The following is a 10,066-nucleotide window of genomic DNA, read 5'->3' as shown; positions in this document are numbered from 1 at the left end:
GTTCATCGAACTGCCAATTTATATAAACCTTTTATAACTTTTAAAATGATATTTTTCAGTGTTTTATAGGATTTATCTCCAAAAATTTTAAATTTGACTGCTTTAATTCTGGTCATTCGGGGGTTCAGAAATAATCAATCAATTTTTGAAGAGCAGGGTCGTTATTCCTCTGCTTTTAGGATATATTTTCTTGAGAAGGGTGCATGGGTTCTCTGCTTTGATGCGCCACAGAGTAGCCGGAAAGAGTCGGCGCTACTTGAAATCAGAAAACACTCTCGTCCAGGCCGTCGCCCAGTGACAAGGCGCTCCCCTACACCATACACGGAGATTTTTCCTCAAGCCGCCGCAGTAGAAGTGTTAATCATACAATGGTTTTATTTTTCATTTTATATCATATAAATCATTTGCAAGTATGCTTTATATGGTAGGCAGAGTATTGCTCTCACCGCTCAGTTGAGATTAATAACATTATTATTATTACATTTGCATGAACAAAAACATTTTATTTCTTGTTCGAAGTTCTTCTTTAAGGAGTTTCAAACTGTTTCATAGATGATTGCCTTAAAAATAGCATTAGCTTTTCAGGCTTCTAGAATCCAACGCTTCCCGGATCAGAATCTTGTAAAAAAACGAATGAATGCCTCTAGTATTATGGACGCCAGCTGCGTGAAATCTCATTATATTCCAACAAAATGCTCGGAAATGATATTTTCTAGAGCTTTTTCGATATGTTTAGATTTCGCGAAATGTAATCGAAAAAAAATCTACTCAGGCTGAAAATGGCTTACTGTGCTATGAAAGATAACAAGTAATATCAAAATTAATTCGAAATTAATGAAGCATGATTACTGTTTTTTTGTAATTTGCAATTGGAGTTGATTTGAACAATTGTTTATATGCGTGAGGATGCGTCATATGGGAGTATGTATACATGTGCTGTTATATGTATATAGGTATGTCTGCTGCTATATACACATGTGTGCTTGCATGCACACATATTAAAAATTATATATATAATTATGTACATTTTTACAATCTAATGCTAATTTACTTCTTTCTCCTTTCTAATTTCTATCTTCTACTTTTTATTACAATTTTTCCAAAATTTTAGCTTCATCTATAGTTACTAATTTCATATGTTTACACTAGATCTCATATTTCATACAAATTAATTACACTCAATTGGTCACCATGAAACAGGCAGCCGCCTAGTATGGTGATTCATTATACCTACTTTATGTAAATTTCATAATAATGTAACATGTATTAAATAAAATAAAAAAAAATAAAAAACATGTTAGGCTTGTATTATGTATAACCTTCAGATGAAAATGTGTTTACGAAGCGTCACTGAGAAACAGCATTTTGTCTAGCTTCCGGCTTTCTAGTAAGGAATTATACAATGTGTCCAATGAACGCCGCCGTTGCAATGACAATTACTTTTTCGAACATTCCTCTGTAGGTAGTATAAAAATATTCGAACAAGAAACGACATTAAAACGACAACTGCGCATGTTAAAAAATAATCTTTACTGACTCATAGTAATGCTAGCCACCTAGTCAAAGTTAGTCATCTAGTCGAAGTAAGCCTTGCTTGAATAATAAAATAGATTTTCGGAAACTGAACCTGCCTAATGTTAAAAGCGATAAAATCAACTCGTAAAAGCTAAGTTTTTTTAAATTTTAAATTTAATTGCCTAGTAATTATTGTCTTTATTTTTATTTTTATAAAAGACATACATTCCCGTTTTACAAATAACCTGACAATATTTGACTATCTCCAACTACCACCACACTAAGTGGAAAATGTTGCTTGGGTTGTGATGGAGGATTTAGCCAGCCGAGGAATCGTACACACTACACCTGGATGGGACCCAAACGCGATGTCAACTCACCCACCGACCGGTCAAAAATATAATTGTTTTGGTTGAGGATTAAATCTTCCTTCCCGTGGACCGTAGTCAACTGCGTTACCACCATTGCCAGGTGCCGAGCGGGTTGGATCAACAATTATTTCGTATATTAAATGCTGTAATTTCATCCGATTTCAGAGAATGCGTATATGCCTTGCGTGTGTGTACGTGATTGACACCAGCACATGAATTTAATTTTAAATCTCCAAAAGTTTCACAGTTAATTAGTTTCATAAAAAAGTGAAAAATTCATACAATTTAATGGAAATACAACCCTTTATACAACTAGTACTGCTTGATCGACTTCACTCTACGTAATATTCGTAATTCGTAATACGCCAAAATTATTATTTTTTTCTTTAAAAGTGGATAATGATGTAGATTTTTGTGAAAACTGAACTTAAAATTGTTAATAATACTCGTACATATGCTAATAAATTAAGAATGCGAATAAATACATATCTTTATTAATTTCATCTATGCACTAGTTTTTTTGCAGCAAAACTCAGACAAGTAAACAAATGAAACTAGAAAAACGTCAATGAAACGTCACCATCTCAATAAAAAATCATTTTTCAAACTTTCTTCAGACAGATAGATTCCGTAATATTGAAAAAAAAATGCGAAACGAATGTCAAAAAAAAACACGACGATTTCAAATTTGAAAAAATATTTTTTACTAAATCATAGTGCGTCACAGCGGTGCTGTCAAGGTCTGGTATCTATGTGAGGATATTGTGTCAACTTTTTATTAGCAGCAGACACATACCTGGACGGATGACGAACCCCGTGCTGGCAATGTTGGTGGACGCGGTGGACTCTCTCGCTGCAGCAGCTGGTCCAGTTTCTTCACAACCTAGGATTCTTGCTGCAGAGTCTCCACCTTCTATCTTCTTGTCACCTGTTCCTGTTCTTCATTTTACTTAACTTAACTTCACTTTATTTTTGTCATATTTATATTTTTTGTAATACCTGCATCAACTGTAAAGCGCCCCTGAGGTGATATATCACAAAAGCGGCGCTGTACAAATTGTCCAGTAAATTAATTAATCAATAAGATAATCTAGTCCTTCAAGAACAGGTGAAATGACAAACGGTCCAGTTATAACAGGACTTCGCTACTTTCGGTCACCTTTATAGACTCTGATCATTATAAAGTTTAAATTAAAAATAAACCCACTTACAAATAAACGTGTGTTAAATTTTACGTAACCGATAAGCAACCATTTACCGTACATTAATGGTTATTGGCAAGACCTTAAGTTGGCAGAGTTGGTATAATTGCAAAAGTATAGCATTTTTCTACTCACTCCTGCCCGGTTGACATCTCATTATTTTTCAGATACCAAGAAAATCATTCAATGCTAAAGTGAATATTTGTTTTTGTTAGAATTTCCAAAGTTGAAAATTGTGGAAAATACCTACCGAATTTAAAACACGGACTGCATACAGAATCCATTCCATAGATTCTGATTAGAGATACTGAGATTTCATCTGTTGACCCACTTAGCCCCTACATTATTTACAATGGGTTTCAAGAAAACGGAAATAACTTTTTCCTGTTGGACACTCGGCCAAAATAATTACAAAATACAAATCTTGGACAATTTTATTGTGAAAACTCGCGACGCAAAACAGGGAGATTTGAATCCCCTCGTGTGAATTGTAGCATTACGTATTTTAATTTAATTTATTTAACTGTTTCGCGAACGTAACAAGCATACTATATTTTAAGGTACCAGTTAAGCTTTAAGCCGAGGAAGTTTTTGCAAGGTTGTTTGTTCCTTAACAACTAAGCATCCCTCTTTTTCTTTCATTTTCTCTCGCTTCACATTAAATTGAGCCATAAAAAAACTCGGAATTCACACAGGCAACTTAGTCTTTTAAATAATTTTACTCTTTCAGGTAGGGTGCTTTGAATAATGGCACTTTAGAGACTTTACAAGGTTAAATAAATAAATTTAAGCATATTTTGTAACAAAAAAAGATACACAAGATATTTTCATCACCCGAAAAATGTGCTGGAAAACTTTTATTTATTTTTATTTGTAACCTCCAACCTACCAATATACGTAATTTAACAATAGTCTACAAGAATCTTTAAATATTCACTATTTCAAAATATTTATCTTGAATACGAAATCAATGTTTAAGGAATTCAAAAAAATAAAAAATATTTGAAATTTATAAAAAATATTTATTTCATTTTTATTTAAAAGAAATATTAATCGCTTTCATACCGCTTGTAGAGAAGGCTTGTTTTGATACTCTGTAAATAATTAATAATAATAATGTTAAAAAAATTGTTAAGGCGATGCACTACGTCGTGTAATATTTTGAATCGAGCCGCCATCAATAACACTCCTTACGTAGATGGCGATAAGGCTTAAATTCCCGCTTAACACCATCCAGCTGTTTTGATTTAGGCAAGAAAAAAACATGGCCAAAAAGTGCCTTTTATTTTATTTTGTAGATGTTCATACATAAATATTTTAATGTTTTCAGATCATTTTATAAATAACTTAATTTTCCCCATTGTACTACTTTATTATTTCAAAGGCAAAGATGTATTATACTCGCGGTATTTATTTTAAGCATCTGAAACATTTCTAGGCGACCAAATTTTCAAACCAAAAACACATGATTTTGCATTACTACGTAGTGCATCGCCTTAACAGTAAAAAAATAAAAAAGCAAGTAAGAAAGCAAGTCAGCAGGCAAGTAAGCAAGCAATTAAACAAGTAAGCAAGTGAACAAGCAAACGGGTAAGTAAGTAAATAAACAAACACATGAGCAAATAAATGCACAAATAAATAAACAAATTAATACAAAATATAAATTAATAAATGATTACGTCTGAGAAAAATCTAATCTGTGCTCTCGGGGGACCACAACTCTAGAATTTGTAGTCATGTTAGCAAAAAAACAAAATTCCTCTGCGGGAAATCCGGAGGGAATTGCTCACATTCTCCTGATCTTGCTCCATCAGATTTTCATGATTTCTGCTCTTTATCGAACAATCTCCAAGGAATCTCATGGTATAACGAAACTACTCCTTCTACTTTTTAAGACTTGGATTCTGCCAGAAAGTTATGAGTAAAGTAAAGTAGGAGAAATTCGGAAATAATGTCAAAAAATAATAAATTGTGTTTTTTTGTTGTTAAAAGTATATTTCCAATTTAATGAAAAAAACTACGAATTTCTACAACAACCAATAGTTTAGATTGAAATTATTCGTTGGAAAATTCAAAAATAACTTTCTTTCATGGATTCTATTGGAATTGCTTCCAACTGCAAATTCCATCTAAATGGGATGTGCTTTAATATGCAATAAAGAAAATGATTCTCTCTAAAAAGAATACACAATCCAAATAAGCCAGAGTTAAAAAGGAAATAAAGTCTTATGGTTACAAAACGTTCGAATAAATCTCGGTTGTACATTATTTAATCCCCTTTAAAATATATCAAAATCATTTGGAGGAATCGTGGGGCTCGAACAGTCACATCGACAACTCAACAGAAATGATACGACAAAGAATGTTGTCGACTTCTTTTTTGTTCTTTATATTTTTTCACTTATTTCATTTCACCTATTTATTTTGCAAGAGTTTTGTATATTGTCCTCCACGAAACGAGTTAACCTGTGTTGTGGAGGATACGTTACAAGGGTTAGTTAGTGCATTTTAACAAGGAAGGCTAATTTTAACAATTCAAAATTAACAATATTACAGCAATTTAATGAAGGTCCATCACAAAACGTAAATTGAAGTGAGTTCATTTATTTATTGTTTTTGTGTTTAATTCGTAGAACTCCATTTAATTTTTTTATAAATTTAATTTAGATTAAATTTGATAATATTATTATTAAGTTCTGCAAGTGTTTTAGTTTTTTATTATTGTGACAGCTGTTTCGGCTTACAAGGCCATTTTCAAACTGTGGTTAGTCCACATTGAGACGACGTTTTTATACTATTTCAAATGTAAATTTTGAAGGTGCATACATTGATTTATTACTGGTTACACCGATGACATGATCTATTGTCGGTTAAACCAATCTATGTTTTCCCCTCAGTAAATGGTAATGGGTTCTTAATTATTTACTAATGACTTTATTGCTATGAATTATTTGGGTGCATTATACTGCTTGGGTTTTGTGAAAATACTAAGAAGTGGTGAGTAAATTATTTTCCGTACTTTATTAATTAGTGTTAAATTTGGGTCATTCGTTCGTTTATTGATTTCTAATTGTTCAAGTAAATTTAATCTAATGCCCTTTTTTTCTATATGCAATGGTTTAGGACCCTTGTTGTTAAGTGGGGTATGATTATTAACCAAGAGATGTTCTGCGAATTTTGAGGATGTGTTTTTATTATTATAACATCGTATATGTTCTTGGAATCTAGTTGAGAATGCCCTCCCCGTTTGTCCGATGTAAGTGGCGTTACAATCGGCGTGGTCACATTTTAATTCATATATGCCACTGTTATTGAGTATAGGGATTTTACTTTTAGAGTTTTTAAGGCTTGTTCCAAAATTATTGTTTGTTCGAAAAGCTATATTTAAACCACATTTTTTAATTTCTTTTGCAATTTTTTCAGATATTGGGCCGAGGAATTCGAGACATGCAAATTTTTCTATATTTTTGTTATTTACCGGATATATTAAATTGATTAAAAAAAAAAAAAAAAAAAAAAAAAAAAAAATGAAGTGAGTTCGTTTTGCAAAACAAATTTATTTATTTTCGGCTTTTGCTGATCTTCTAATCTTTCTTAATTTATTTTAAAAAATTGCCACCGGCTCGACAAACAAACAATTTTTTTTTGTCTACGGCAACTGTAAAATATTAATAAGTGTCGACTAATTACCGATATTTCTCTATCGTGTCATGGTTGGATGATCTTTCTATGTACGCTGTTTCGCAATTAGAGGGAAAAAGTAAAAAAAAAACTGGCAGTATCGAATTCACTTGTCAAATGTTATATCATGCCAGAATTTGTCGACTAAATACCAATGTTGTTAAGGAAAACTTTTATCATTTGAATATTGGACGTAACGTTTGTGTTAGGGATCCTATTTCACAATCTAATGGCAGTATCGTATGCAATTGTCAAATGTCATATGGTGCTAGAGAGTGTCGACTTTCATCGTATCAATGTTGATGTTGGATGTATGTGTTAGGAACCCTGTTTCGCAATATACGATCAGAATCGTTTGCCTCAGTGAAGGAATTCCTGCCAATTCAGACAATTTTTCCTCTTATTGTACACGCCATTAGATCTAAGAAACGTAATATTACCTTTTGGCGTAGATGCGGGAAACGGGCAGACATTTCCCGAACGATGGTCGAACATTATCCGATACCGGAGTTATACCGTTATTACGGTAAGCGGCTCTGCTTTATAATTTGGTATGGAGCGGGGCGAGGACGGCGTAAAATAAAAATAAATCGGATGGGGCTACTCAGGAACAAATTACAGCTTATCTTATATTGCACATTCAGGCAATACATAATAGCCTGTACTTGTACGTCATGCAACATGTCTAGGCTAGTTTAATAATACTTCTTAATACTTGTGATAAGTTGCAGAAATAAAGCGCTCTCTTTATATTTAGAATGGATTGTATTTGTTCTTATGCAAGGAAAAAAGGCAAGGGGAAGCACATACTCCAAGACAAGATCTATGGGTAGGTAGGTAGGTGTCTTTGGGTAGGTAGGTTGGACTTTGGATAATGTATTGTAAAATAGATATATAAATTCAAACAATAAGGGGTTTTCACTGATGTGTCTAAATTTAGTGAATATTAATGAGAAAACAGTTACATTAGCCGATAGAGAAGGGAGGGAGGAAAAGGGTGTGAATGTTGTTTATTAATTTTGGGTTTGAAGCTGTGAGGTGTTGAGTTAAATACATCGAATTCACTGCATGAAGTGAAGCGCGGTGAATGAGTATGTTTTGTTTTGAGTTAGTGTTGGATGCAATGAGGGATGTTTAATATGTGGTTTTGTCTGGTTTGTATGATAAGTACTCTCAAATGAATTCTTTCAAGTGATTGCGGAAAATCTATCATAGAGATGGCTATTTTATTGTAAAACTAGTGCGTTGATACTGCGAAATTTCCACGACTTTCCAGTGACAAAATCCTGAAAAATGCGACTGACTCCTCATGACTCATCACTCATCAGCGAATCATGATGCAAACACAGTTCAGACGCAGATGCATTGCTTGCATATAACATATTCCAAACGGGCATTTTACCAGCTCAGGCGCGTGGGCTCCATCGAAGCCAGAGTCAAGTCAACCTCAGAAGTTGGGCGTACTTTACACTGTACAGGGCCCGCAGATTATATATCTACATTATTACTGACCTTGTAAAAGTTGTAAGTGTGCCCCAATGTTGAATTCGGCAGCCACCTCTGGTCTGTAGCCCTAACATAGCTGAAAAAACCCTTGACTGTGAAAAAACGGGCTATCCTTGGTGGCCTAGTTTTACTAGTATATTTCAAGGAATTTCAAAAGTTTCTAGGAACCAGAGTCATTGATCCTTTCGGCGTCGGTGAAATTTCTTACATACTTTACAGTGCTTTAGATAGTGCACAAAGTTTTTAATCAGGGTAGGCAGTGGGAAAACTGCGAATTAATTGACATTAAAAAAGCTTTCCACATACTTCGTAAGTTTTCGCTAAGAATGGCTAAGCCGCTGACTTTAGTCAATGATTGATTGGGCCGTATCAGATATCCAAATAAAGGCTCCATTTATGCATATTACAAGCCAATTACTGAACTATATATAAAATTTCTGTTTTTCAATGAAAGCCGACATAATATGATTATCATTTCGTTAGAAAAGTTGTACTAATTAAAAGAGGTCAATAGATGACGCTGGTTGCTATATTTGTGATTTGTATCGAAATGCATGGCCCTTTTCGACATTAACTGAAACGAGTCTTCCCTTGAACGCGCATTGCGCACCCGTGCACTTTTTTAAAAATATTTTTTATACACTGTTCAAATTTAAATACGTCATGTGCGTCATTTTGCATACTTAGTTTCTGATTTTGGCATGAATCGGGTGTTATTAATTGTAGGGTCCTTTTAAATTAAGCACTGTTCTTTGAAAGACAATCTCAATCACTTTATTTACAGTCATCATAAATAGACACTTTTTACAGGGTTTTCATACACTAGATACAGGCCGGTTCCTGTGGTTGTTTAGGAAAGATAAAACCTTTGATTGTTCTGGAACAAGAGAGCGTTTTTATAAGGAACCTAGTCTTTTATATGAAAAAGTGTTTTACCAATACGTTGACACCTTCAAATTCAACAAGCAATAATACAGGAATTGTTCTTACCGACGCGACTTAACAACAAGTAACTAGCAGAGGCGAGAACCTTTCACAATTAATATGACCTAAACTTCACAGGTGGCACTAATGATATACAATCAATTCAATTACTGCGATCAAAATAATACATCGGGCAGTCAATGGAGCGCACGCGGCGCGGCGTTCCTATCTGTAGCTGGAACTTTGATTGATTTCTTACAATAATTTTATCAACTTAAATATTATTTTTATGTGAGTTAGGTAGAGTTATGTGCCCATACGTAATGCACGACTTTGTATACGTATACACCGATACCTCTAATACTCAGTATGTGCTTTTAGAATATCCATCATCCACGTGACCTATACTGCTTACATTAACAGTACCTATAAATTAAATTTAAGTTTCAAATGTACATAAAAATATTATATAAGTTACTTAATTTATTCAGCTACGATCTCCCTCGATTTCTAGGAATAAAATTCCAGCATTGTAAAATATTCAGGAAATATTACCTTAACTAGCATACTTTTTCAAGTGAATAAATTTCAATAAAAAGTTTGAAATTTGAATTTTAAATAGGTACCTCGATATGATTTGAGATTTTCACGGCCAGAAGTATTATTGTGATAAATTTTTGGGTAATTATGCCGTGTTGCGCTTTCCCCTACTTTAGATAACGTTTCTGACCGCGTTACAGGGTACATCATCGCATCTGCCCTGATAAAACACTGTAACGCTCTCGAAAACGTTGGCTAAAGAAGGAGGAAGCGCAACAAGGCGTAACATCAACAATTACATCGACATTTCAAGTGAAGTAATCAATT

The sequence above is a fragment of the Hesperophylax consimilis genome, chromosome 6, assembly GCF_061612785.1.
Source record: "Hesperophylax consimilis isolate HC1 chromosome 6, BYU_Hcon_1.0, whole genome shotgun sequence".
Classification (NCBI taxonomy): domain Eukaryota; kingdom Metazoa; phylum Arthropoda; class Insecta; order Trichoptera; family Limnephilidae; genus Hesperophylax; species Hesperophylax consimilis.
The sequence above is the reverse complement of the archived record's forward strand: the minus strand, read 5'-3'. Positions refer to the sequence as shown.